The sequence below is a fragment of the Polypterus senegalus genome, chromosome 9 (genome assembly GCF_016835505.1).
Source record: "Polypterus senegalus isolate Bchr_013 chromosome 9, ASM1683550v1, whole genome shotgun sequence".
In the NCBI taxonomy this organism is placed as follows: Eukaryota; Metazoa; Chordata; class Cladistia; order Polypteriformes; family Polypteridae; genus Polypterus; species Polypterus senegalus.
In genome coordinates this window covers 183,193,844-183,214,965 of record NC_053162.1, presented here as the reverse complement: position 1 = coordinate 183,214,965, position 21,122 = coordinate 183,193,844, and the positions used below count along the sequence as shown (strand labels likewise).

The window sequence follows — 21,122 nt, the reverse complement described above, 5'->3', positions numbered from 1 at the left end:
ATTGCCAATAAATGATAGGACGTTAACCAATTAGGCAGCTTTCCAAATGTGCGGACGTGAGGGATTATAAACACAAATATAAAGCGAGAATCTGCGATCCTGCGCAAACTTTAAAAGAGGGAGATAGAGAAGAAAAAAAAAAAAACAACAACACACACCCCACACATACATTCGCCCTTCGTTTTTATTTATGGACGCTCTTCTTGCTAACAAGTATCTGATATCCTGTCCTGAGGACCTGTCGATCTGCTGGACAACTCCGGTGAAGCTTCTGAGGACTTTATTCTACGAAGCACCTGTAGTGTAGCCGCCACGTCCGTTTTGGGCTGCAGTTCTTTTAAATAAGGAAGTTCGCTTGACGATTACGCAACGGCTTACAATTTAGAGTAAGAGAAATTAAATAAACAAATAACGGAACGAGTTGTGTAATCCTGCGCTGGAAGTTAACTTTGTTGTAGAGCCAGACACACTTTGTTTTTAAATTTTACTTAATTTTATTTTTCATTTATTTATTAACAGACCGAAAGTAAGCAAGGAACGGGACACCGCCCTGTGTGTGCATATATTTTTCCTGAAGGGGCGGATTATTTCACGATCGTTTAGGCAGTCTGTGGCCCATTAAGGTGCGGGGAGGCGGGGTACAGAAAAGCGCAGTCCTCGTGGCAGAGCGCACCTGCTCCGACTCGCTCGACTCATTTGAACGGTGAATGCTTGCTTCTGTAACGGTGTGAGGGTGAACGCCGTCGCCACCACCACCACCTGAGGACTTCAACCGGTAAGCTTTTTTTATTATTATTATTATTATTTATTTTTTATTTAATTTATTGAGGACTCTGACAATCCGCATCCCGTAATTAAATCAAAATGCAAGATTAACTGCTTTTCAAACGAAACTCGAAATTGGGTTTTTTCAACTGATTTGAAGCAGAGACCTTGAGGACCTTGAAGTATCTGGATGAGGTATGGAGACCGGTTAGCAGCAGGAATAACTAAAGAAACGGGCTGCCTGGACTGCACGGTCTCCTCTCGTCTGTTAAATTTCTTCTGTGCTACCAATCGATAGACAGTCACCCGTGTCTGATAATCTCGCTTAATATGTGTTTTGTTCTCATTAAATTCTCCATATTAGCGTCTATTCGTTTTGTTTAAGACTTGCGATCCAAATGGCATAAATCTGCAGCCGTTCGACATGATCATTAAACTCTTAAACACCTCACCATCAGATTGCTTTTTGCCCCTCGCTTCACTAAGTCGTGTATTTTTATATGCTCATCAGTTGTCATTGGTGTTACTTATTTTTCCTCAGTAATCGAAATTTACATAGGATCTTTTTCGGGTCAATGACACTTGCGATGAAAAAATTAACTATATTTAAGAGCAGAATCTCCATGCAGCACGGTGCCAATACATTAGAGGAAGGGAGAAGATTTAAAGTAAGCAAATTTAAAAAGTCAATGCTGAAGGAATAGTCAATACTAATATTGAAATAAAATAACATTTAAAGTAGGTCAACAAGTAACATAACACGAGGGACGTTTCAGAAATCTTCCGCACTTTTTTTTTTTTTAAACTCTGTTAAGAAATTCAAAAGCAAATTACAGCACTTTTCTATAAAGTTCTTCGTTTTCGATGCAATTTTCCCAGCGTCGTGCCAACTTTTTATTGCCCAATTAGTGCTCCTCCCACCTTAATCGTTTCAACGAAAATATAAAAGTGCGGAAACTTTGTTTGAACGTCCCTTGGACATGCATACATAAAAACGGCACGAAATGTGAGCATAAATACATAAATGTGCCATGCATGTGAGCTTAACTTATGAGCTGAGTTTTTTATGAGGACTGCAGGGGTTGAGTTATGAGGAAAGATTAAAAGAGCTGAGCCTTTACAGTTTAACAAAAGAAGATTAAGAGGTGACATGATTGAAGTGTTTAAAATTATGAAGGGAATTAGTCCAGTGGATCGAGACTTGTATTTTAAAATGAGCTCATCAAGAACACGGGGACACAGTTGGAAACTTGTGAAGGGTAAATTTCGCACAAACATTAGGAAGTTTTTCTTTACACCAAGAACGACAGACACTTGGAATAAGCGACCAAGTAGTGTGGTAGACAGTAAGACGTTAGGACTTTCAAAATTTGATTTTTTTTTTTTGGAAGAAATAAGTGGCGAGCTTTGTTGGGCTGAATGGCCAGTTCTCGTCTTCTAGACAGTTCTAACTTGGATGAGTGAAAGTGACCGTTTTATTTAAAGCCGCCCTTCATGCTGAAGACAGGGTCATGTACTTCCGTGATTAAAGCTTTAGACTTCAAGCTCTGAAGTTATGGATTAAAATCCAGCTACTGACACTCCGTGACAACGAGCAAGTAATTTGACCCGCCTGTGCTCCAATTGGAGAACCAAATGGAAATGTAATCGGTTGTATAAAGACGTCAGCCGCATAAGTAAATGTAAAGGATGCGTTTGGAGGAATATTACGGACAAAATTAAATATATAAGCAGCAAAAAACATTTTTTGTGACTTATTTATTACATTTTTCTCCGAAATGTTCTATTGGTGAACACAAACTTTACTTAAGAAAAAACAGATGTGTCGTTTTAAATTACACGTTGAGTTCTGTAAGAATAAAACCAAGTACCGTCCCCTGGATGTTTCTAAGAGGCTTGAAAGTGCCGTGGCAAACGGTGTCAAAAGCTGCGCTCACGTCAAGAAGCAGCAACACTGACATCAAATTCGAATCAACGGAAATCAGAAGTAGATCTGGGGTCGGCACGGTGACGCAGTAATAGTGCTGCTGCCTCGCAGTTAGGAGGCCTGCGTGGAGTTTACATGTTCTCCCCGTGTTTCCTCCCACAGCCCAAAGACATGCAGTTTAGGTGCATTGGCGATCCTAAATTTTCCCGTGTATGTGTGTGTGCGCGACCTGCCCAGGTTTGTTTCCTGCCTTGTTCCCCGTGTTGACTGGGATTGGCTCCAGCAGACCCCGTGATCCTCTATTTAGGATATAACGGGTTGAATGATGGATGGATACTTACTCTGGTCAAAGCAGTTTCTTTAGGTGACCATATTTTCAGGTGTAATATATTTGCATAGTATTCCAAGTCAAATATCATTAATTGCTCATAATTTATAATGTTTCCGTGTAACATAAACCACACTTACAAATACGTTTAAGGCTTTGAAATTATGAAGATGTCCAACTCGCGCACGATAGTAAAGTCCGGCCTTCCTGCATTCGTGCTCTGGGTACGTGGCTTTCGAAAATGGACGAATTGATGGAAAGCAAAGGCACTTTTCATTGCCGTTTTACTTCATCAAGAGACATTTTTATTTGAGGCATATATGTTGTTAGGATGGAGTCTGACCAGATTTAGTTCAGACCGCCGCAATGCTAGTCTGGACAAGCCGCACATTCACGACACGAGCACGTGAATACGCACGCACAGGCGCCCTTAGCTTTTCTGGCATTTAAATAGCAACTCACGGATCTAACGTGTAAACGAGGAAAATAGGGGGCTAGTATTAGACCAAGGGTTTAAATGTATTTAACTTTGGGGGATAAAAATACAAATTAAACGTTAGGGATGACGGGAGATGAACCTTAGGATAGGGGAGGAGAGAGAGAGAGAGAGAGAGAGAGAGAGAGAGACAATAAAATTAAAATTGGTAATGGTGAGAATAAGGAAAGGGCTAAGTAATATCACTCAAACTGAAACAGTAAAGTAACCCGGTATAGAATCGGTCTCTGTTATACGGGGAGGTGACGTTAAATGAGCGTATTCGCTGATTTTAACAAATTTACATTAGCTTGGGCGGCACGGTGGCGCAGTGCTGCCTAGAAGACCAGGGTTTGCGTCCTATGACCACCCTTTCTGGAATTTACACGTTCCACCGGGTTTGCCCTGCTTCTTATCGTGTTCCTGCCTTGCGCCCAGTGCTAGCTGGGATAGCACCTCTCGCGACCCCGTTAAAAGGATTCAAATGACATAACACTCATAGCCGTGGACTTAAAGAGACAGAAAACAAAACAAAAAAAACTTTTATTGGAGAATAAAGTAAAATTGTGCATTCGTTTTGAGGAAGCCCTTGAATTCTTTTTATGGCTGGGGCTACGGGGCGGGGGTTGATAGTCTTGTTCAAAAAGACTCCAAATTAAGGAGCAATAAATCGATGTTAATCCCAGGGAAATGGGGGGCGATGTTCACTTCAGGGACCACTTCACGGACCTTAAGGTTAGGATTTGGTGGAGGGGAGGTCAATCCTAAATCAAAAGTACACGGTCCAGACCTTAAAAGTCTGCTTTTTGGCGTCCGCTTTTTGGGGGTAGTCGTTTTCTTTTTACTACTTTAAAAGTCACGGTAAAAAATATTGCAGATTCTACAGTAAACTACGGGAAGTTACCAGTAAGTTATGTAAATATTGCAATAAACTGTAAAATTAAAATAACCGTATCAAATTCGGGAAGACTAGTGTATTATTCGCAGTAAACTTCTATTAATTCCAGGACAAGTAATTTACTGTATAACGAAAACACTCGGCGTAGTTGCGTTTGTAGTAATTTAGCAGCTTTCATTCCGCAAAAAATACAATTAAACTAAAATCCTATCCCTGTAGTATTACATAATAAATACACACATTTCTAAATACAAAATACTTTGATTAATTTGTTAATACAAAACGAATGTTTACATAAAGTTTTGGTTTTTATTTTGACAGGAAAAAAAATGTATTGGAGAATTCTAGGTAAAATTATAGATTCGTTTTGAGGAAGCCCTTGGATTCCTTGTTTGCCTGGGGCTACCTGGGTTGGGGGGGAGTAGTGTGTGTGGTTTTTTTTTCTTTTTTCTTTTTACTACTTTTATAGAAGTCACAGTAAAAATATTGTAGATTCTACAGTAAATTACAGAGAGTTACCAGTAAGTTATGTAACAATTACAATAAGAAATTGTAAAATAAAATAACAGTATCATATTGTCCGAATGCTAGTGTATTGTTCCAGGAGAGGACAAGTAATTTACTGTTTAAAAAAAAAAATCACTCGGCGTAATTGAGTTTGTAGTAATTTATCAGCTTTCATTCTGCAAAAAGTACAATAAGACTAAAATCCTGTCCCTATAGTATTACATAACCTATAATAAATGCACAAACATTTCTAAATACGAATATTTACATACAGATTTCATTTCTTTGTTTGTTTTGCTGTTTGCTGGCAAGAGTGGAATCACTAATCTCGCTGTCAGCCGTTGAACAATACAATATTCACCTTTGGGAACGTTCGCGTGTTGCCGTGAGATGAGGGACGCGTTTGCAACGTGTGTGTCTGCTGGTAGCATCAAGTACAAGAACGGATTATGACATTTGGGTGTGTCAGACCAACAGTAAGGAAAAAAGACTCCCAACCGTACTGCTGTGCATACTGTCGCCATCTGGAGTCGAATTTCAGAACTTGTTCATAATATACTGTATAACTATATAATATAACCCAAATCTTGCTTACATTAAAACTTCGCAGCTGAGAAAAAGTCCAGAAAACTTTAAAAATGAATATTTTTTGTCTGCTTATTGCACTTGTCATTAAACACCTTTTTTGTAGAAAATGTAGGCAAGGCATAGGTCTACGCAATACAGTATCCATGTGTTTTAAGATACTGTACTGTACTTTAGCTGCTTCGAAAGGCATGCCGGTAGGTGGCTGTGCGCGCGCGCGCGCGCGCGTTTGTGGTTAGTGCTATGAACTCGTCCAGTTTGTACTCGACGCTTGACTGGTTCGACTGCACCTTCCCAGCCATAAGTGGGTTTGGAAAACGCACGGACCATGGAAAGTTGGAGCATTTTTGATGTACTTCATCAAGGGGACATTTTAGTGAATTTTGTGTGGAGGTGTGCGCGGAGTTGTGATTGATCAGACTGTCGGACCGCAGCTTTGATTTTAAAAAGCTGCTCGATGGACTGTTTTGCCAACAAGGGCGGCTGTCTGGTGTGTAAATAAGAAAAATACTGAATAAACAAGTCGAGGTGGCCTCCTTCAAGATAAATCTGAAACAGTAAACTAATCCGTGTCGCGGTGGGAAGTGTTGCGTATTAAGGATACATTAAATTGTCGTAGACATGGGCCGTTACGAAGGACGTTGAAAAATCAGAAAAATGCAAATTAGCCTACTGTGTACAGTAATTCACTATAAACATCCTTAACGTTAAGTTATTTCCTAGAATGCACTATACATTAAGTAATATGTTTACTATGAAATACCTAAAAGTTAAAATGTTTACAGTGTATAACTCTGCTTAAGTAAATTTTTTTTCAGCTTTTTTTCCAACTTCGACTAATTAGTAAAATCAAGCACTACATTCCCCATGAACAGTTTGAGACAGTAATTCATGCTTTCGTTACATCACGCCTTGACTACTGTAACTCATTATACATTGGTCACAGTCAGGCACAATTTCAGAGGCTGCAAGCCGTTCAAAATGCAGCGGCCCGCCTTCTGACAGGGAAGAAAAAGCGTGGCCATATAACACCTATACTGGCCTCCCTTCACCGGCTTCCTGTTCATTTCAGGATCCAGTTTAAAATATTACTGCTTGTTTTTAAAAGCTTAAATGACTTGGCACCTGCCTACTTGTCGGAGCTTCTTGTTCGTATTCTTCTGTCAGAACCTTGCGATCCTCTGATCTTCAGTTACTCCATATCCCCAGAATAAAGCTTAAAAACCAGAGGAGGCAGAGCATTTTCGGTAATAGCCCCCAGTTTGTGGAACAGCCTCCCCTTGCAGTTGAGAGCGGCCCAGAATCTTATAAAACCCTGCTTAAGACACATCTGTTTTCATGTGCATTTAATTCCTCTTGATTTTATGTAGTTGGTTTCATCTTATATATTATTATTATTTTTATTTATTTATTTATTTATTTTTGTTTTGATTTTATTGTTTGGTTTAGTATAGTAGTGTGCAATGTATATTGAGTATATATGCGCTGTGTAGTACCTGCTGTCACCCCTGGCCATTGAACCTTACTCTTATTCGATGTTAATGTTGATTTATTTTGTTTTATAATTGTCTTTCATTTTTCTATTCTTTAATATGTAAAGCACTTTGAGCTACTGTTTGTATGAAAATGTGCTATATAAATAAATGTTGTTGTTGCTAGCCTTTTTGTCTTTTAGTTGTACAGCACTTTGGTCAATAAAAGTTGTTTAAAGGGGCTTGATAAATAAATAAATATATATTACCAGATACAGTTTTGAAAGGGCTCACGTCCCGCCGACACGTGCATATTCCCCATGGACCCCATGACTATAGACAATGGCTAAGCGGCGTTGGAGTGCACGAACTCTGAGATGCAGCTCCTCTGCATGTCTTTCAGCCCTGATTCCGCTCACTCAATTATTTGCTTCAAACCGCCTAGCAACTCCACCTGCAACACTGCAATGAAAAAGTTCACGAAGAAGAGCAAAGTAACGCGACGGAGAAAAAAAGGATCGTGCGGAGAAGAATACGACCGCACAAACAGGGACAAGTACGACGGCTGCAGGTGTAAACTTAAGTGACGAGTAGGGCAAAGAGAGATGAAAACGGCAGAGTTCGTGACCTATTATAATTTTCCAGTGCTGGCAATACTGCGTTGGCAGTCCTGTTCAGGAAAGCAGCTGCACCGATACGCGCAGGTCAAGTCAGAGCCTCATCCATAGCCGCTCTTATAGTTCAAACGCCCATCCCTTTAAATTGTAGGCTTTGTGCGCGAAGGAGGCTGGATGTATATTTAGGCGTAGCTGGTGTTTCACAGGTTTAGGAGTTTGAGGGAACGCCACTAAAGAGCTTACAATCCCACCCGAGAATGTTCTTTATAGTAGTGTATTAGAAAGAGCTGCGTGTTTTTTTGGTCAAAGTTAATTCCCGCTAATGGAATTCGTCAACAGTTCTCGCACAAATTACAGTGCAGATTTTTTTTTTTTAATCGGAAATCAACGAATCCCATTGATTTGAGTGGATTCAAGATGAACGTGTAAGCAAGCAGGAAGGCAAAGCGTTTGGAAATAATAAAGCAGGGGCCGAAGTGCCGCGTTTTTGTGTAACTCCTCACTCAAAACGGTTAATGTGCTTCAAAATTAAAGAGTCGCTCAAAGGAATACCTGGCGCAGAGCCAAACTTGAAACGAACGCGATGTGAATTATGGGAAGTCTGAATTGTCGTATGCTGTCCTAATTCGGAGTGTTCGTAAGAAATGTATGGATTTACTTCACGAGGGAGAAGTACACACTTATAATAAGCAATGCGTACTTGAAATACTGCAATATACGCCTCAGTTTAAATACTTAATGTCGACACTAATTTTACAGTAAAATACTGCATGGCAGCTGAGTTGCCAGCCACCTGCTGTATTTTTACAGTGAAGCTGCTGTCGTTAACATTTACAGCATTACACTGTAATTTCATAATACATTATTGTACAATTACAGTATCATACTTTATTATGAAATTACAGTGTAATGCTGTGAATGTTTAACGACGGCAGCTTCACTGTAAAAATACAGCAGGTGGCTGGCAACTCAGCTGCCAGTATTTTACTGTAAAATTACATGAGAAAGTTTAGTTTTAAAACTATTTTCTGCAGTTATGTATTGTATTTTTACAGTGGTCATACTGTGAATACCATTTTATAGTGTCACTACAGCATTTCTAAGGACATTATATAGCAAAATTTACTGACCGATGAATTTAAATGTAAACCAATAATTCTTCTTTTATTTGAAACATTCCAATAAACATTTATTTTTAAGATCTTTACCACTTTTTTAAAAAATTGTTAGCAGCCTTTCATTATTTCAGATAAACACAAATGGTTGCAACAGAGATAGGAAACACTGGCAATAAACAGTGCAGCATTCAGTACTAAATTTAAAAGCAGCACCAATGTTGAATTTCACATTAAAATAGAACATGAACACCATCCACTATCCAACCAGTTATATCCTAACACAGGGTCACGGGAGCCAATCCCAGCCAACATAGGGCACAAGTCAGGAAACCAATCCCGGGCAGGGTGCCAGCCCACACGGGACAATTTAAGAATCGCCAATTCTCTAACCTGCATGTCTTTGGACTGTGGGAGGAAACCCACGCAGACACGGGGAGAAGCAAACCCAGGTCTGCTAACTGAGGTAGCAGCACTACCTACTGCGCCACCATGCCGCCCTATGAACACCATGGTAGACAAAAATTGCCTATACTGTCAAAATTTAAAAGTGAACAAAGTAGTCTTGGATGAACTCGGACCAAATTCTATCCAAAGTCCAAAGTGGATAAGGAAAATGAGGGTTTACTGCGTCGTTCTTGTTATGGACTACTTGGCTAGTCTTCTTGGATGTAGCTTTTCCTTGATTGGCCTTGGACATTTGTTTAGTGTTGATGTCAATAAATTGTGTGAATGACAAAAAGAAAAATGCGTCTACTTAATTAGTGTTTATAAAATAAAACAATCATTCACTTTGTCATGACTGTAATGGTTCCTCTTCAGGTTCATGTGGGATAGTGAACCCATAGCACATCTTCAAAACAGTTTCTTAGTTCCTGCACTCTCAACAATTTGCAATCTCTAATAAAGATTCAAGTACATGACTGAATTTTCCAAAATGTACTTTTAACCACTTTTTTAATTTTATAGGTAAAATATCGTGGTGTGTGTCACAAAAGTTTAAGAGGGCATGAGAAGGAGAATACGCTTACTGTATCTCTAAGAGGAAGGTGCAAACGTTTGCAGGCGGTGTGTAATAAAGTCTGATGGAAGTGCAAGTCAGTTTTAATGAAAATTTATATGTATGGGAAAATAAGCCAATATTTTACCTTTGAACAAAATCAAGGGTGCTTCCTATATTGGAGGTTGAAAATGTAACATGAAGCAAACGGCCGCACGGCCACAGACAAAGCTGGGTTGTGTTCCCTCGCATACAATGTGACCTTCAGTGCTGCTTCAAACCTGCTGGTTGCTTAGTTAGACCCGGAAATAAAGATTACAAACTTGCATTCGTTACTCTGTGGAGAAAAGCCAAGCACAATGACACACTAAAAAGATTACAATCCATTCATAATGGCTAACATGGTACAACACCCTTGTACTACATTCATTACTCTGTAAAGAGTTCTCTGAAACATGAGAATCCTTTTTGTCTCTCACGAAGGCGACTCCACTTGGTTTCACTTTCCATACAGAACCTCGCAGCTCAAAACAAGGAGGTGGACTTGCAGTAATTATCAGAGCAGACTTAAATATCAAACGAATCCCAGTTGACTGTCCATTTTGTCTTTTGAGTGCCTGGCTCTTAAACTGATAATGGAATCCGGTCTCGTCTCACTCATTGTTCTTTATCGTTCCCCAAAATACAATGCATCCTTCTTATCTGATCTGATTGAACTTTTAACCCACCTAAGCTCTTATTCTCATAGAATTATCCTTCTTGGTGATTTCAACATCCATATTGACATTACTACATCTAAAATTAGAAATGAATTCCTATCCTTACTGGACTGTTTTGACTCGACACAACATGTTGATTTTCCCACCCACTCCGGTGGTCATACACTGGACCTGATCTGCACTTCTGGACTATCTGTTGCCAACATTTACAGCACTGATTTGGGACTCTCTGACCATAAAGCAGTATTTTTCACGGTCTCATTCTTTCCCTCTTATCTGTAAATGACAAATTTCTTACAGAAACCTTAAAAATATCTGTCCCTCTATCCTTTCTGATCTTTTACTGTCTTTAGCTGTTCCATCAACCGTAGATAGTCTTGTTGTCCACTATAACTCGGCCCTTCATTCAGCATTAGATAAAACAGCTCCTTTAAAACATAAGGAGGTTTCCTTTAAGTGTTCAGCTCCCTGGTATAACTCGGAATTGCGATCTATGAAAGCAGCTGGCCGACGCCTCGAGAGAATGTCACGTACAGGTGCCGGTCATAAAATTAGAATATCGTGACAAAGTTGATTTATTTCAGTAATTCCATTCAAAAAGTGAAGCTTGTAGATTTGATTCATTCATTACACACAGACTGATGTATTTCAAATGTTTATTTCTTTTAATTTTGATGATTATAACTGATAACTAATGAAAGTCCCAAATTCAGTATCTCGGAAAATTAGAATATCAATTGAGAGCAATGCAAAAAAAGGATTTTTAGAAATGTCGGCCAACTGAAAGGTATGAACATGAAAAGTATGAGCAGGTACAGCACTCAATATTTAGTTGGCCTGGATTACTGCAGCAATGCGGCGTGGCATGGAGTCGCTCAGTCTGTGGCACTGCTCAGGTGTTATGAGAGCCCATGTTGCTCTGATAGTGGCCTTCAGCTCTTCTGAATTGTTGGCTCTGGCGTATCGCATCTTCCTCTTCACAATAGATTTTCTATGAGGTTAAGGTCAGGTGAGTTTGCTGGCCAATCAAGAACAGGGATACCATGGTCTTTAAACCAGGTACTGGTAGCTTTGGCACTGTGTGCAGGTGCCAGGTCCTGTTGGAAAATGAAATCTGCATCTCCATAAAGTTCGTCAGCAGCAGGAAGCATGAAGTGCTCTAAAACTTCCTGGTAAAGGGCTGCGTTGTCCTTGGACCTCAGAAAACACAATGGACCAATACCAGCAGATGACATGGCACCCCAAACCATCACTGACTGTGGAAACTTTACACTGGAGCTTAAGAAATTTGGATTCTGTGCCTCTCCTCTCTTCCTCCAGACTCTGGGACCTTGATTTCTAAAGGAAATGCAAAATTGACTTTCATCAGAGAACATAACTTTGGACCACACAGCAGTAGTCCAGTCGAGATGCTTCTGACGCTGTCTCTTGTTCAAGAGTGGCTTGACACGAGGAGTGTGACTGCTGAAACAAACCCATGTCTTGCATACGTCTGTGTGTGGAGGTTCTTGAAGCACTGACTCCAGCTGCAGTCCACTCTTTGTGAATCTCCCCCACAGTTTTGTTTCACAATCCTCTCCAGGGTGCCAGCATTTATCCCTATTGCTTGTCCACTTTTTTCTACCACCTCATCTTGTCCTTCCCTTCGCCTCTCTATTAATGTGCTTGGACACAGAGCTCTGTGAACAGCCAGCCTCTTTAGCGATGACCTTTTGTGTCTTGCCCTCCTTGTGCCAGGTGTCAATGGTCGTCTTTTGGACAACTGTCAAGTCAGCAGTCTTCCTCATGATTGTGTAGCCTACAGAACTCGACTGAGAGACCATTTAAAGGCTTTGCAGGTGTTTGGAGTTCATTAGCTGATTAGAGTGAGTGCGGCACCAGGTGTCTTCAATATTGAACCTGTTCACAATATTCAAATTTTCCGAGATACTGAATTTGGGACTTTCATTAGTTGTCAGTTATAATCATCAAAATTAAAAGAAATAAACATTTGAAATACATCAGTCTGTGTGTAATGAATGAATCTAATATGCAAGTTTCACTTTTTGAATGGAATTACTGAAATAAATCAACTTTGTCATGATATTCTAATTTTATGACCGGCACCTGTACATCTGGCCTCACCGGGCACATCCAGGCTTTCTCTGACCACCAAAGAGCTTACAGAGAAGCACTAACTGCTGCCAAGAACACCCACTATGGCAAAATAATAGAAAGTGGCCACGATAACCCAAGGATTTTGTTCTCTGTAGTTAATAAACTAATTGAACATCTGGCCCAACTACCTCTTCTACTGAAGTCTGTGAGGATTTCCTCCACTTTTTCTTTAACACAATTTAAAGATCTAAATAATTTGACTAACATATATACATCATCTGTTTATCTCTCCCTGTTTTCTCACTCCATCCTGCTCATTCAAGTTCTCACCAGTCACATCTGCGTTGCTTAATAACCTGCTTTGTAAGATGAGGATGACTACTTGTGTACTGGACCCCATCCCCAGCACACTACTTAAATCCTGCCTTCATGCCATAATCCCGACTGCTACAACAATAATAAACTCATCCCTTGACACTGGCTCTTTTAAAATCGCTTCTATAACCCCAGTGTTATAAAAGTCTGGTCTTGATGCTGACAATCTTAACAATTTTTGGCCTATTTCCCACTTACCTTTCCTGTCAAAAGCTCTTGAGCGTGTTGTAGCCTCCCAGTCACCAATTACTTAACCTTTAATTTTGATGGAACCCTTTCAGTCGGGTTTCAGAGCGCGGCACAGCTATGAAAGTGTTCTAAATTTAAATTGCAACAAAACTGAACGCCCATATAAATCACATTAAGAAACTTTCTTTCTTTCATCTTTGTAACGTATCCCGTGTTCGCTCTTTCCTCTCCTTTTCTAATGCTGAGAAACTTCTCCCTGCTTTTATCACATCCCTTATTGATTATTGTAACTCGCTGCTGGCAGGTGCCGCTTCTAATCTTATATCACAGCTCCAGCTTATTCAAAACTCGGCTGCAAGAGTCCTGACTCGAACCAGCAGCAGCGAGCACATCACAGCCATCCTGCTCCATCTTCACCAGCTCCCTGTGTCTTACAGAATCAAATACAAAATCCAACTAATAACCTACAAAGCCTTAAATAACCTCACGCCAAACTACATCAGTGACCTTCACCATCACGATGTGCCTGATCCGTCCACTAAGGTCCTCTGATTCTGGCCATCTTGTTGTGCCCCACACTAATCTACACTCCATGGGTGACAGCAGGGCCTTCAGCTGTATGGCGAGTGCCCAGACTCTGGAATGACCTCCTGAAATTAATCAGGTCAGCTGACTCCATGACTTCTTTAAAAAAACAACTTAAAACTCATCTGTTCAGGAAGGCTTTTAGCTCTACTTGGCTTTATTCCCCTTCTCTCAGTTTACCTCCATGTCAAGATGCTCATGTAACCTGTATATGTGTGCGAGACCATCAATTATGTGATAAAATAGTCTGTTAGGCTTTTCTCTGAATTTACTGTCTTAATCTTCCTTATTTATTTATTTGGTTTGTACAATGCTATATACTGTATACCCTGCCGTTCTTTCTTATATTCTGTAAGTGCCTTCTATAGCATTTCTAGTAAAATTAAGGAAACGCTGCTGCCAGTCAACGTTTTTATTAATGGCAATCTGAGGTATGATAGATTCAAATCCAGCTGCTACCTGATCCCTTGCTTTAAACTTATCTGGGACTCCTCTGGGAACTCCTATAGAATCAATATATACCCTGGGCCGTGCTGGAGGAAGAGTCTGGGAGGGAACGGGTTCGGAAGGAAGTGGAGAGCTGGGAATTAGGGGTGATACAGAGAGTGTGAAGAGGGTAGGGATAATAATCGAAAGGGCATAACTAGCACAGGGGCACAAGTGCCAGACCAATCGAAAGGCAAGATTCAAACAGTTTTGACCTGCACATCCACCAAATATCAGATCTAGGGGTAGTTTGGGAAAGCCTGGAAGGTTTGGGCAGAAGGAAGAAGGTAATTCTCCTACCCAAGCAGTTCCATTTGATTTAAAACATGTGAATCCCGCTATATCCTAACTACAGGGTCACGGGAATCTGCTGGAGCCAATCCCAGCCAACATAGGGCACAAGGCAGGAAACAAACCCCGGGCAGGGTGCCAGCCCACTGCAGGGCATGCGCACACACACACACACACACACACACACACACACACACAATAAATGCTGTCCTTTATAGCAGCTCCAAGGCCAAGAATTTTCATAGCTTAGAGCACTAAAACTAATAATGAAGCCTACTGATCCTTGATGAAAATTCTCAACAAGAGCACTTGTACACACCTTCCATCTGCTTTTTCCATCGGTTTTAGACTCAATTGCTCTGCTCAAGATGCACTGTAATAAGGGAAGGCCTAAATGAAACTACGCGATCGCTGCGCCGCGCCGCGCCTGTTGAACTGCGGAACGGTGTTGGAAAAAGGATGGTCTGATTGTTTCTAAACAGTGTGAACGATAGGGGGCGCTCTCGCTCCCTTGAACCCCTGTCCATGACTCCAGACACCAGGTAAAAGTCCTCAAATCGACTTTATTTTGTTTCCACAGTGTACAAAGCACACTCTCCTCCACAATACTCATATAAATCACTAATACTAATCACAAATAACCAATCCTCCAGCTCCCAGACGCGTTGCCACCCTTCCACCCAGCTCAGCTCATTGTCTGTGAGTTCCCATAGTCCTTTTATACCTCCTGACCCGGAAGTGTTTCTGCCCAATAGTCCACAATTCCTTATTCCTTCCGGGTCAGGGTAAATAGTCCTTTTCTTCAACCCGGAAGTCCGTCGCTCTTCCTGTGACGAACCTCCGGGTCACAGGGCACGAAGAAGCCCTCGGTCCTCCCTGCAGCTCCCTCCTGTGGCCCCCACGGCATCCAGCAGGGCTTTGCATAAAAACTCCAATGTCCATGATGCCCTGCTGGTCTTCTGGGGACCTCCACGCTGCAAGGAGGGCTCCACCTGGCGGCTTGGGGGTATTGGCTGGGATAAATGGCTGGCCATCCATCACAACAGATTTTTAGGACTTCTCTATTCAACTTCCAGGTTGCAGTTAAGCTAAACAAGATTTCTTTGCTGATTTAGTATCCTGTCATTTTAAGACTCCTAGGGTCTTATTTAATTCAATTAATGCGGCCGTTCACCCTCATTCTGTGATGGGATTAATTAGCACTGTTCTTTCATGTGAGCAGTTTTTCTTTCTTTGTCTGTCAGTAAAATTAATAAAATTCGCTGTGGTATTGTTCTAACTGGCTATGAACATCCTACTGTTAATCATGGTATTGTCTTGGAATCTTTTGATCTTGTCTCACTTTCACAGTTAAACTATTGACATCCTTAAACCAGCTCTCAGTCCTCTTGATGCTGTACCACCACGCATCGTAGTGGAAGCCTTTGATGTTTTTGTGTCCATCTTTACTAGCCATTATCAATGGTTCTATTAGTGAGGGAGTTGTGCCGTCATTTTTTAAACATGCTGCGGTACGACCCTGTCTAAAAAAGGCAGAATTAGATCCTGGAGTTTTAGCCAGTTATCACCAGATTTTCCAATTGACATTTCTGGCTAAAATATTAGACCTGGATGCATGGCTGCTGGCGAGACTCTGATGTGGACACATGACTTTGGGTCAGGTCACAGAACTGGAGATAATTGTGGCATACTGGCTGCTTCTGGCCCCGTTTTAAGCAGAGTAAAGTATGTATGAGTGGACTAAGGGTTAAAGCAGCCACCGCTGAAGACCCAGCTGGCATGCCAGAAGTGGCAGCAGAAAAAGCAAATGTTCTCTTTTTTTTCCGTTCCATTCCTTCATCTTTAGCCACCCTCTGTGTCGTTATATTGGTAGCAACAGTGTGATAAGAACCAACAAACAACCCTAAGATGGAGTTCTGGTTTAGCACTAACATTAGTGGACCTTGTCAAGGTGGCTCACTTCAGGCTGGGTACAGATAAATGGCCTAACAAACTGACTGACAGATTAGCACCTTTGAAACCGCAAATGGAGATGGATGTACAGTATGTTGCACCAAGTCGAAAATGAGAAAGAATGATGCATTCTTTCATTGACCCATTTAATATGGTTTTTCAGTTTGTGTTGGTGACCCCCTTGGGTTCCTTCCTGCTTTTTGTTTTGCACATACATACTTAAGAACCTGTTTTATTTTTTTAGTGGCAGTTAGGTCGTATGGTTCCAACATTGCTTGATAAAGAACCATTGCATCATGGGAAGTGTTCTTTTCACATAAAATTGGTTCTTATGGCTTCAAGGTTCCTAATATGGTAGGCATGACAGGGATGGATCAAGAAGATCTGAATTTAGCCTCTTATTGTATACAAGAAGATTTCTTTTGGTACTTTTACAAGTCTGTTATCTATCCCAAATAAATGAATGTTTTTCCTGAGACCGTCATATGAATGGGTATTTTGGGAGACAAAAATGGTTACCTATGGTAACATAAAGACTGCAGAGAGGATCATAGGAACAAAACTTCCTTCCATGGACTTCATGTATGCACATCGTTGTCGGAAAAGAGCAGAGGGAATTATCAGGGACTCGCTCCATCCAGCCCACTCTCTGCTCAGACACAAACTGTACGTACAATCTGGACAGCATCATCACTCACAGAACAAGGTTTTTCAATAGCTTCTTCCCCGCCACAGTCAGACTGATGGCAAAACAAAATGATTGAATATGTGAAATAACCTCAAACTACCTCACTTCACTTGTCATGTAAATGACGAGTGAAAAATGTGCAATATTTTAGCTGTGCAATACCTACAATATACTGTATTATGTGTAGATATTACCACCTTTCTGTATAGTGCTGGTATAATCTATATTATATTGCTTTACTGTTTTTAATTTTTCTTAATGTTTTACTATGACTCGGACAGAGATCTGCACAAGAATTCCAATGTGCTTTGACTGTTGGTTTTATGCATAAATGGCAAATAAAAGAACCTTGAAACTTGTTGTCCTGACTAAGCACTTTGTAACTTTTATTGTTTAAAGCCACGACTAGCTATGGCAACTAGCTTGTCTGAGATGTCTTCTAGCTGTTTATGTCCATATTTCTGTCCGCTTAATCCTGTGAGGCTTTGAAATAAATTATAGATTACAGGTGCATACTTCAAATACCCATGAATTTCTTATTTGTGAGCTTTAAAGTTTCTGTCCTTTTCTAAGTTAGTCAATTTTCTGAACTTGCTCGAACTTGTATTGGGTATTGCAAAACCTTTGACAGCTGTGCATACATTTTTGCTTGAATTTCAAGTTCCTTCAGTCCCCATTTTTAAGGTGGAACTTCATTCTCTTTGGACATTTTCAGAATTGTAAGGATTATTTAGACCAGGGGTGTCGAACTCTGGGCCTGGAGGGCCGCAGTGGCTGCAGGTTTTTATTTTAACTCTTTTTTTCCTAATCAGTGACCAGTTTTCACTGCTAATTAATTTCTTTTAATAGAATTCATTTTTAATAGCCTTATTTTTAAGGATTCAGTCCTCTGAATATATTCCTTTCTTCATTAAATGACAGCCAAACAGAAATGAGATGTGAAACAAGCTAACAGATGACCTGGATTTCAAACTTCAAGCAATTTCACTCCAACCAATCTCTTAATGAGAAGCTGATTCTTGCTGTTCATTAAACTTGTTCTTTAATTCCATGTCTGCTATGGCAGAATGAGAGCAGCAACAAGCCATTTCCAGTTTCTAAGAACACCGTCAAAATGTTTTGGTGACCTGAGAGATCAACCTTACCAATACCATTGCCTTTCTTTATTTTGAGATATTGTATGATGAGCACAGGTGAGCTGGTCATGTGGCGGCTTGTTTTGTGTCTCATTATTGTTTGTCTGCTAATTAGGGAAAGAGAGACAACTAAGTGGCCCGAGTCAAGTTTAATTTAAAACTAAGGCAAAAGAAGTTAATTGGCAGCAAAACTGGCTCACTAATGGATGAGATGGTTAGAATGAAAACCTGCAGGCACTGCGGCCCTCCAGGACAGGAGATCGACACCCGTGAATTAGACAGTAAATTAGTATCCTGGGGGCACAATGGCTGACCCTGTGCATAATGCATAGTACACTAACTGCTACAGTTCACATAACTCAATTCTCAAAGTTTTAGGAAAATACCAAGCAAAAACGATCGCAAATAATTGAATGTAAAAGCTCAAAATCCTCCTCACCATCAATTTATCTTCAGGATATTTTATGTTTCCTTCTGTTACTACATAACATTTTGCTGTGTTGGCTACAAGTGGGTAATGACTAAAAGAATTAAACCAGCAGCAGAAATGAGGTTTCTTCACCGTGCTGAAGGGTTGACACCACATTATAGGATGAGAAGCTTTAACAATTAGGGCAAATTTCCAATCGGAGTGGCCACTACTGCTGATCAGCATGAGCCATTTTGAGGTGGTTTGGGTGGGTTGTAAGGTTGCCCTCCCCAAGTCGGCTCCCCCTGGAGCTGCACCAGGCACATCTCACTAGGTGGGAGACCCCCAGGGCACATCTAGGACATGCCTAATGGATCACTTCCCTTGGCCAACTTAACCACCACACATGTGAAGTGCTTAAGAAGAGGTGGAATCTTTAGCTGGGAGTGAGTAGAACTGATCTGACTGCTTCTTCTGCCACAGGTTGAGAAAATGAGACGATGAGATGAAATTTCAGAAGAGATCAATAGAAGGGGCAGCGACCGTTAAATCTTGAGACATCGGATCCATTGGGCTTAAGGGTGTTGATGCTCTACTCCATAGCTTTTAAACTCTCTTTCCTTCACCATGCACTGTAATAATGTTTCCATGTACAGCAAGTGTGTATTTACAAGTGTCTGACGTTCATACAGCCATACATTAGAGCAGTGTTTCTTAAAATATGGGTCTCCACTCATTTTGGGTTAACGTGATGTCTGAACTTGGGTCGCGCTGAGTTGTGAATTTCAGAAGTCCTGAGCGAGAAAATGTTGCAAATTGTTTGTGGAATGCCTTGGGATGGGGGTCACTGTTTGCAAGGGTAAAACCATCCCCTTCAAATGCCGATCGGGAGTGATTCATCAAGGGGGTCCCTAGATGATGATCGTGTTGCAAAGAAATGCAAGAGGCAAATTGGCTTGTGAGAAAAAAGGATTTAAGAACCACTGCATTAGCGTATTGAATTTAAATAACTGGTAAGTCTGCAGATACTGCAAAACTAGATAATCTAGAATTGGATGACGCATTACAGAAACACCTGGACAGAATTCAGGTTATGGAATGTTTTTGTTAGACTTAAAGTAAACCTGTGAGTGCAAATTAAGTCAAAATGTTAGATTTGAATAGATAATTGGAGGTATGAAAGTAGAAAGAATGAGGCTAGACGTGGGTGTCATAGCATACTGGCCACTGTTGTTGCATACCTAAGTCATAAACCCCAATATACAACCTCCCACAATGGTTCCAGGTTGAAATGCACGATTTGTTTCACACAAAATACTTGCCAATCCGTGACATGCGGTGAGGTTAATGGCTGGTGACTCCTTCAGAGTGAGATTTACAAATACAGTACATGAACCCAAAAGAGTAGCTTATTCACTCTACATTTGGGAGCCTGCACATTGACTACTAGTTATGTTTCATATCTCATCAGCATTCTTTACACACACACACAGGTAAGGCGCATATTTGGCTAAGAGAGAACGTTACGTTTATAGCGGCAGGAGAGAGCGCATTTGCTCCTTGCCCTCCATGTGTTCTGATTTGCTGTTGCAATTCCACAATTCAAACTCCTTCAATACAAATGAAAGTACTGAGTGGTGTACAAAAAAAAAAAAAAGGATTTCAATTTTGACCTTAATTGAAATATTTAGTTGTTTTGAAAAGCTTTTAATTCTGATGCTCTACTCAATTTTAGTACAGACTGTTTATCAAAACTGAAAAGCAAAAGAATATTTTATCCATCCAGCTATAACCTAACTACAGAGTCACGGGGGTCTGCTGGAACCAATCTCGGCCAACACAGGGCACAAAGCAGGAAACCAATCCCAGGCAGGGCGCCAGCTCACCACAGGACACCCCACACCAAGCACGCACTAGGGACAATTTAGGATCGCCAATGCACCTAACCTGCATGTCTTTGGACTGTGGGAGGAAACCGGAGTACCCAGAGGAAACCCACGCAGACACCGGGAGAACATGCAAACTCCACGCCGGGAGGACCCGGGACATGAACCCGGGTCTCCTAACACTCCTAACTAACTACCCACTACATCACTAAATTTTAGTTTTTAAATATTGGATTGTTGTTTTTTTTCATTGTCTGATCCCATTGTTTTTTATAATATTGAAAAACTTGCACCTGTCCTTCTCCACGAATATCTCTGTCACTTTCTTGTAAAAGTTCTCCTTTTTTTCCCATTAGTTTTAAAAGTCTTAATCTTCCATTTTGGCAATCGGTCGGAACAAAATATAAGTGGACCACAGCAGTGCATTTGACTTTCTGATATCGCTAACTTATTGGTGCCTCTGCATAGAAGAAGAGCTCACATGCGCCCCCCTTCAGGGCCGCACGGTACTGTCTGCCTCATCTTGTGCCTTTTCACTGTGGTTTTATGTCCGACTAGCAAGACTAAATATCTCACACACATTTGTTAAAGATATTAGCCAGACTGTGGAAAGTCAGGG

General features: G+C 40.8%; 1 protein-coding gene across 1 annotated transcript in view; it reads left to right on the top strand.

The window, feature by feature from the left end:
• Positions 1 to 6: 6 nt before the first annotated feature.
• The window catches only part of LOC120536102, an 80,622-nt gene continuing 59,506 nt past the window's right edge, over positions 7 to 21,122 (top strand). The window contains exons 1-2 of the mRNA XM_039764480.1: positions 7 to 386; positions 520 to 775. The gene's annotated coding sequence lies outside the window, so the exon portion shown is untranslated. The remainder of the gene's footprint in view (positions 387 to 519; positions 776 to 21,122) is intronic.